Source organism: Talpa occidentalis, unplaced genomic scaffold (assembly GCF_014898055.3).
Source record: "Talpa occidentalis isolate TD23 unplaced genomic scaffold, MPIMG_talOcc4v2.1 talOcc4.5, whole genome shotgun sequence".
Classification (NCBI taxonomy): domain Eukaryota; kingdom Metazoa; phylum Chordata; class Mammalia; order Eulipotyphla; family Talpidae; genus Talpa; species Talpa occidentalis.
The window spans coordinates 49422228-49431597 of NW_023604861.1; the positions used below are offsets into that span (position 1 = coordinate 49422228).

At 43.0% G+C, this 9370-nt stretch overlaps 1 pseudogene; it reads left to right on the plus strand.

The window, feature by feature from the left end:
- The first annotated feature begins 1621 nt into the window (after positions 1-1621).
- On the plus strand, positions 1622-3935 carry LOC119258526 (protein NipSnap homolog 3A-like; annotated as a pseudogene).
- The last annotated feature ends 5435 nt before the right edge of the window (positions 3936-9370 follow it).

The following is a 9370-nucleotide window of genomic DNA, read 5'->3' on the forward strand; positions in this document are numbered from 1 at the left end:
TAAATGATTTCTAGGATCCCCTCCAACACACACATGCTATGACTTATGAATGAAAATGTAAGAAATTATGACCAGAGGTTCTATTGTATTACCTTCCTTCATGGTGCCAAAGTATTTTTGAGGGGTGGGAGAAATCTGGGAAGGAGAAATCTTAAGTTCTTTCTTTTTTTTTCTTTTTCTTTTTGAGAATTCTTTCAAATCAGCAAGAAAGAAAATATATCCTAATTTGAAAGTGGGCAAAGTCCATTTTTGCATATCTTTTAGTGACAAATGGACATAGAAAAAAGCATTTAGGGTCCCAGGTAGAAAAAGGAATTTAAGTTAGAGAAGAATGTAGAAACATTTCCATCCACATAGCTTGTGAGGATGAGATGCAATGACACACTATTGTTGAAAGTTTAACTTGCTTTTGACTTTTTTTTCTTATTTCCCTCACTGCCATAACCTGTGTCCTCTTGTCCCTTTTCCTATCCCCTTCCCTCTTAGCTGCAGAGTCTTCAGGATATTTATTAATGTCCACTAGTTTTTGAAAATGTTTTAAGTTACTGATGTCTGTTATGCAAATGTGCAGTATTTGTTTTTATTGTTCTGATTACGTTGTGGCAGATAATTCTCTCAATTTCCCTCCATCATGTTGAAAAGGGCTGCATTACATTCTTTTTTATGACTGTCTAATGCTCCGTAGTGTAGCCATACCACATCATCTTGTTATACTTGTTTGTGGATGGACATTTAGATTGCTTCCATGTCCCAGCTAGTGTAAAAAATGCTATTATGAACATTGTGGAAGATGATTTTTTTGTTGTTGTTGTTGATGGTTTCAATTCTGTGGGTATATGCCCAAGAGTGGATTGCTAGTTGTACGATATTTCCATTTTCAGGGTTTTTTTTTTTTTAAATAAAACATTGCTTCCATAATGGTTTCACCAGTTCACATTCCCATCAACAGTGAACTGGATTCCCTTCTCTCTGCATCCTCTCCATTATCATTGGGGGCCTTTTTAATATGTGTCTTTGTCAGCCTCAGGACTCACCTCGATGAAAGGAGAGGAGAGACCAAGGTGAACAGCATTCTGGTGCCTTATCCCAGCATATAAACACCTAAGGCCTTTGTTCATTGAAGACCAAGCTGCCTGTATCACCTGCCACTGCGGATACCTGGCTGGCATAATGAAATCTCAACTGTCACGTCTAGGAAGCTGGGAGGAGAAAGTCACACACTGGACTCTGAATTCCTCCGCTATGGTGCTGTGGGCCCTGGGGCTACCTGCCCTGGAGGAGCAACTGGGTCCCCAAGAAGAACTGCTCAGTGGGACCTGGTGAACGCTGAGCTAATGCTACCAAAGATGAGACACACTGGCCTAAGAAACCTCAATGACCAGTCACCAGGTCCCCATGATATTCCCTGGGATGACAATCGAACCCAGAAGTGAGAGCACCCAGGGCTGCAGACAGGTGGCTGGCCCGCTGTGCTCACCTGCGCCCCCTCCTGGAAGGTCTGCAGCGTAGCGCCTCTGTCCAAGTGCGGGCGTTTTCCAGGAGCTGGGGGCGGGGTGGGGGGGCGCTTTTGGGGCCCAAAGCCACCTTTGCTTCTGGAGTATTGCCAAAGGCCACGAGGGGGATGTCCACGGCGCGCGTGCGGGCGCTCGACTTTCGGAACGGTGGTAAGTCGACCTAGCTTGCTCTCCGCCGGAACAGCCGCATGCGGGTGAGGTGTTTTATCCAGTGCACCTTGTGGGCTGACACTTTTTGGAAATGTAAAATCATTCTTTTCCGGAGAAAAGTGCCTGCGGCACAGCACAGCAAGAAGGAGAAAAGCTGTCATGGGGCGAAGCGCCCAGGAGCAGCCTGGCTAAGTGCTCCCCTGTGGGTGCGTTTCTCCCTGAGGATTTTTTTTCTGGGGCTCCAGAGAAAGTCGCAGAGCGGACACACACAGCCCGAGCCTAGGGCATGCTTGACGGGTCGCCAGCGGCCAGCAGGTGTGGCAAGGCGGGCTGCGTCCGGCCCGCGCGGGGCTGCTCCCAGGTCGGGTGTCTGGCGCGAGGGCTGTGCGGGCCAGGTCTCCGCACCGAGGGCCGCGGGCGTTGCGCCAAGGGTTCACCAGTCGGAAACTTGGGACTTTAAAATGGGCTTGTAGGGATAGGCATCACCTTCGTCTTGGGGTCCAGATAGGAACAAGCCGTCTTGCGCTGGCTGCTTTTAGAGAAGGCTAAAAGCGGTGGGAGTGGGGCCTTGGGCCTCCAAGCTCTGGTGTCTCGGGGTGGGCAGGCGTGGCGGAGACGTCCACAGGGCCTGCAGGCGCGGGCTGAGCTGTCAGGGCCCTGCAACTTGGCCTGGCTGGCTGGGGAGTGAAAGCAGCCGGGGCAGCTGCAGGAACACGGGGAAGCTTTAACCACGCGCTCGAGGACGGCCGCCGGCAGCAGGCCCCAGGGAGGACATTCTCGTGAGACTGTGGCACAATCGGGTGTTTTGCTCAGGGCTTGCTTCAACCCCAACGTGTTTGTAGCTAGGAGCGAGCACTGCCCTCGCACCAGGTGGCTTCCACCGACTGGTGACACCCAGGCAGCACAGGGGCATGTCCCTTGGGGAATCCTTTTCATTTGGGATTTTCATCCCATCTCATTTGTTGGGGTCCTTGGAGGGAATGTGCATCTGACCTCTGGTCGCTGCTGGCTCCTGCACCCGGAGGGCCTCCGGGGAGGCTGAAGCCTGGCTGCGGAGCTCCACCCATTTTTTAACGCTCAGTTGTATTTTTAAAATCAGCTATAGTGTTTCTTCACTTCTTTATTTCTAGTTGTAGCTGCCTTACAGTTTCCTCGTTTTTATTCTGTTCTTTTATATCCTGCATTTTCTTTTTAGTTCCACCTGCATTGCTCTGAATTCCCCTCTGTCACGCCCCACTGCTGCCATGAGTTGGGGCTCCTCTTAGGGTTTTCTTGCTCTCACATTTGTGATGTGTGCTTCTGTTTCCTCCTTTTCAATTTTTTTAATCGGCTTTGACAGGTGTAGATTTTCAACTGTTGTCTTTGCACCTACTAGAGCAATTGGGGAACTGGCACTGGTGAGGGGTAGCAAGTATAAAAGAGGAGCAGGCTTGTGCTAATTCATTGGCTGCACTCTGACAGTCCAGAAGCCTAAGAGTAGGAATCTCAGAAAGAATACCAGCTGGCTGCCTTTCTCAGCTTTGAAACCAAGCCATGCTCATCCTCCTGAGGTTCTGGCTATGTTCTTGGCACCCCAGATATGCTCATCTTTTGCTGCAGGCCCAAGAGAGTATGTTGGAACATTCTATGAGTTTCCTACCTATTATTTTAAACCCTCAAAAATGAATGTGCGCCTGGACAATATTCAAAGAAACATCCATTTTTGGACATCTCATTCTGAATTGGTTGGATGCTGTAGAATTTGGAGGCAGAATTAATAAATGTTTTATATGTGGAAGTATGATAATTTTGTATATCAAACAGGTTCCAAGAGGTTTGGGCAAAGATAAAAAATGGCAGGAACAATTTCTCATTCCAAACTTGTCTCTGATTGATAAACAAGAGAGGGAGATTATTTATCTTGGTTCCATGGTGCAAATTAGCAAACCTCCAAAAGGAGTCTATGAACCTGCTACTTTCAGATGAAAGGAGGTTGGATCAGTTCTCTGAGCTGCTCCATTTAAAAGGGCAGTAAATACTCATGTCAATGAAGGATACACCAAACTAGTTGGGGTGTTTCATGAAGAATATCAAATACTCAACAGAGATAGTGTTCTTTGATGCAATAGGATTGCAGATGGTCATGAAACTGGGAGAAATCAGTTACAAGAGGATCCTGAAAAGATGGTGGCAGCTTTTTAGGAAAGTGTTGACTTTCTTGTGTCTCAGAATATGCTTCTGATCCCTATGTCCTTATTGTCATTGTTGAAATACTTTTCCACTGAAATATGAAGAATTTCATTAACTGCATTAAGATGTGTGTGCTAATGGTGCTTAGATTCTCTCAGGAGATTATTTTAAGGGGGTGGTAAGTTAATTCTTTGTGTCTTAGAATTTTTAAAGCCACTTCTGTCCATTGTTACTACCACCTCAGGAAATATCAATAGTTAATAGTTCTGTTCATTTTCACCAGGGCATTCAGTATCTATTGCACATTAAAAATTGTTGTCATTACTACTAGATCTTTAGTTTTCATTTCTTTCAGAATATCTTATTTTGTATTTTGATAATTTTCTGCTTTTTATAACATCTTCTTATATTCAAATAATGATATTACATTCCCATGTCTGTGATAGTACTTGGAAATTATATGCATTATCAACATTTTTGTGTTTATTTTTCTGAGATTTTAAAAGTTTTTGACCAGTAAAGTTTATTTTGTAATACCAAATGGGATTTATAAAACATTTTTTTACCATAGAAAAGTTCAGTATCTTTTATATTATCTGTAATTATGATTTCCACATTAATAATCATTTTGAAAATAATATTATTTTTAGAGTTATTAAAATTTTACTAATTTTAGCTTTATTTTGGCTCACAAACAAAGGTACTTGGAACATCCTATTTTAATAAGATATTTGTGGTTATGGAAAGGTTTACCCTAATTAAAACATAGGTATGTGTGTATGTGTGTGTTTGTGCGTGTGTGTGTGTAGATATGTAAAGAGGAACAAAGGATCACTTCCAGCAGAGTCAGGAATCTGAACTTCCAGCTGTGCTGTGAGTGCCAGAGTTGTGTGGTGGCCATCCACAGGGATCCCCTCTTCAGGCCAGCTCCTTGGTCTCAGTGTTTCTTACAGTCTCATGACCACTTCTTCTCTAAGCTATTTCAAACCATTAGATGCAGCCTGGACAGAGATTGATTGCAATTAATATCAGGTAACAGGCTGGGAGTTACCCTCTTTTCCTCCCCAGCACAGTCTTTTCCCGGGGTGTTTGCGCCCACTGTTAGTTGTTCATGAAACTGGGTTTGCTCAGATGTTTCTTTGTGGAGACGGCAGAGTGTTATTAAAATTTTACTAATTTTAGTGTTTTGGATAATCCAGCCTGGATTTTGAGTGATAATCTCTTCTATAGTGAAGTTCTTCTATAGTGAAGTTCTGGTGCTTTGATCTGATTCAGGCTACAGTTGTTCTGTGTTAAGAGCCTCAGACTCAAGCCAATAGTGCCCCCACCTCTGAAGCTTTCCAGCAATGTACACTCTGTCCTAGGTGTCTGCTTCTGCACCCCCTCACCCAGTGCAATACCAGGTCTTAGGAGCCCTGATGTTGACATGCACCTGAGCTAATAGCTATAGGGCGCTCAGCATAGCAGCTGCTCTTCTTTCTTATGCTCTTCTTTCTTTCTCTTCTTTCTTCTTTCTTATTGCCCCCTACTAGCTATCATTCTAAACAAAGTTTGTGATGTTTTCCCTACTGCTTTCTGTCCCACCATTGCCCCTGTTATGTGCTGTGGTCATCAGTTTTTCCCTGGCAGGAGTCTGGCTTTGTTTTGCAGCAGTTTTGTTGTGAGTATCTGGAGGAGGTAATCCCAGTGTCTTTACTGTGCCACTCTCTTGCAGGATTTTCAAGATCTTTCTTAAAGGAATTTACAAATACAGGTTAGGGTGAAGGAGTGGGGGGTTTGTGGGAAAAGGCTGACAGCCACAGAGCTGGCAACCACAAGAAAGGTGTGGGGAAAGAGCAGTGCTTGTGGTTGCCTCACACCTCTGGGCTAGAAGAAGGGGCGAGGAGACAAAGGAGGGCAGTGAAAGGGCAGGGGGTGGTGGAAAAGTACCCCAAAGAAGGAAAAAGCCCCCTGGGAGCTTTGGAGAGGGGTAGAGAGTCCTCAGAAGCCCTATAAAAAAGAACCAGCACCCTAACTCAGGGCTCCTCCCTTGAACCTCCTCTTTGTGTCAGGAGTCTCTTTTGCAATCAACCTGAACTTGCTAATCTTCAATCCGGTGTGCTGGTGATCATTCCTCAGTCGCTTGGACACAAGAACCCACCCATTTGTTTGGCAACAAGGGGAAAGGATTTAAGAGAATATCCTACATGGGGGATAAGCAACATCCCCAAATAAGATATATCTTCATAAGATACAAAATATGTCTTCATAGGCAAACCATGGACCACCAGCTGATGAAAAGGTTGACACCCAACAAGACAGGAGAAAAGCTCAGTGAGAACATGGAGCCTCCATAAAAACCCAAAAGAATTGGGTTAGGGGAGCCTCCAGGTTGGTGAACACATGGAGATGCAGGGAGAGTGGCATGCTCTGAGATAGCATGGGCGCCTGTTCCTTTTTTCCAGACCTTGTCCTTTGCATTTCTTCCACCTTACTCTTCCTGAGTTATAGTCTTTTATAATAAAATTATAAATTTTATAATAAAATTATAAAATTTATAATTTATCTTTTATAATTTATAATTTATAAAAATTTATAATTTATCTTTTATAATTTATCTGGTAAATAAAATGCTTGAGTCCTATGAGTCATGCTAGCAAATTAATTGAATTGATGGAAAAGGTCATGGGGAAACCTCTGATCTGTAGTTGGCTGGTCAGAAGCCCAAGTGACAACCTGGACCTGAAATTGGCATCTGAAGTAGGACATAGCCATTTAGGACTGAGTCCTTAACTCGTGGGGTCTGACAGGTAAGACTGTCAGAATTGAGTTGAATTGTAGGACTCCAAGTTTGTGTCAGAGCATTGTCAGTATGGAGAACTGTTAACAGCCCTTCTCCCCCAACACACACACACACACACACACACACACACACACACACACACACACACACACACACACACTGTAACTAGTTATCAGAACTTAGAGTTGATCCTAGGTAATTAGCCATCACCAGCCACTCTTTCCCTCTTTCCTGACTAAGAAAATATAAGGAGCTATCAACAACAGATAAAAGAGTAAAGAAGAGTTCATTGTTTTTCTGGCTTTCTGACTTAAATAATACCTACCTGGTTATTTGTAAATGGCAGACAGGGCATCATTTTCCTGGATACCTTGATTCAAAAAGTTTGAGAATGAGTTTTTGAAGTCTCTCACCTCTTTTGAAAGTAGAAAATGAAAAAGAAAATAGTAATCTGTATACCGACAGAGTAGAAATGGGGTCATAGTGCCAAAAGATTGATTTCAAAGTTGAGATGATTAAAAACACAAGGATGAAACCATCCCCCTTTCAGAAACCCTGGCTCTATTACCAAACATCCCAAAACACAAAGGTGAAAAGTTGTGTTTTTCTTCAGTCTTTCACACTATCTTCCAAAGCAATTTTGTATAATTATTAGAAGTCTTCTAAATTTGAAATCCTAATTCCAACAGGATGCTAGGCATTAGGAACAAACTCTAAACTCAATTTAGAAATTCCCTGGAAAAATACCTAGGAACTATAATATGTGTTATTGCCCTACTTTTGAGAAATTTCCTTGTAAGCTTTCCTTGCTTATCTTAAGGAGTGAAGCAAATCCCCTCCCATCTTTGGGGAGAGCACAGAGTATTTAATTCACAACAACATCTCAAAGTAAATAAAAAGACAATGTGGAAGCTCAACACAGATAATATACATCTGAGTTGTTTGGAGCCATTACTTTGATACTTTGAAAACATTTTTTTGTAAATGGTGAAGGACCCATCACAGTTTATCAGGTTTTAGGTTGGGGCAGCTGCTCTAAGAAAATTTTCTTTGTGCCCCTGAAAAATGGAGACACATGGATTTAAAACCCTGGGAACACCAATGCTTTATTGGATTTCACCATGTCAGAGAGGTGCCCCCTTACTACAGGAGATGGGTAAAGAACTATTGCAAATAATTTAGTTTAAATGTAATAAGGAAGCTTCTATTTAAAGAATTCTACCTTTCAGTGCATCTCTACAACATCCCTAAAATGATCTTTTAATAAAAGTTTACAAATGCTACCCCCACTCTTGCTAAAAAATGTTCAGTGATTTCCTATTGCCTGCATTTAATCTCTCTGTCTCCAGAACATTCAATTTCTCTGCTCCAGTGATAACAACAGTTTTTTTGCTCCTGAGACATAAAGTAAGGATTACTGCTAATCTCACATGAGTCCTTCGGTTATTATATCTAAGTGGTATTCTAGATGAGAACACTGTGAGTGGGGTGGAAACCATGGCAACACATTGAGTTCTTTTTTTTTTAAATGCTTGCTTACTTTTCTATTTTGTCATCCTTAAGGAAAGCTCTCCCTTTTTTGTCTGGTGAACCCACTCATATGAACTTGAAGTGTCCTGATTGCTGTATTCCTAAGGTGCTTGTAATTCTGTTGTTACTATTGAGTGTGACTCACTATGCCAGAACATCCTGGTCTCCTATACACTCCGAGATGTGTGAGGGCAGGGGCAGTGAAAATAATCCATACTAACAAATAGCTTAAAAAAAAAAAAATTAGTAAAACAATGGTGAGTCCTTTACCAAATTGAAGCACTTACTTGTGAAACAAATAACCATATCCTGATGCATTTGGCTTATTAGTTTGCTTACTTGTCTGAAAAGTTTTTGTTAGTTGTGGAACAACAATATACCACGCAGCTTCAGAGAGAACTATTGGAACTTTTTCTGATATTTACATGTCTGATACAGTGACTTAGTCACTGAAATGTCAAAAATGACTAAGGAAAGTGTTGAAAAGGAAATGGAAACTCCAGGCTTCAGTTTTGTCCAACCTCTGTTAATAATTTTCAACTTCTGTTCTTTTGCTAGAAAAGTTTGTCCAGTTTGGGCTTGGAAAATATGTCATAAAATTGGTTTGAGTTTCCTCTCTCCATCCGTAGAGGAGGAGCCATTACCTACACCAATATCCTGAAGACCAGAGGCCCTTTGGGAAGTGTAGGGTAAATGATTTTCAGGCTTTTCTGCCCTCCCTACATTAGGATTGCCCTGCTTGATGGGGCACCTGCATTTGTTACATTGTTAGAAGTTGTGTTGTTTACTTCTGTGGGCCATGGCTCAGTATTGAGATATTGGCCAACAGAAGCAGAGGCAAGAGGAAAGAACAGGAGAAAGAACCCCAGGGAAGCCTAGAGTGAAGACTTGCCAGGGGCTCCAGGAGGCCTATGGGCCCATAGGCCTCCTGGTGCCCCTGGCACACCTGCCTGCTGTGTACCTGGTTGCTGCTCTACATGTAAAAGCTCAATAAAAGCCTGAGACAGCCACCGAAGGCTCCAGGACTCCTCTCCTTTACCCCATCTGCTCCAATCATAGAAACCTGCTCTGTGGCCCATCCTGCCCCTATAGGAAGGAAGTCCAAGGTTAGCCACTGGAGTGCGCTGGCTGTGGTATCCTCTCCTGCCCTCTGCAGCAATTCAGGCATAGCTCACACTTCCTGAAAAACACTCCCCAACCCTCCTTCTGTTGTTTAACCTTTCAA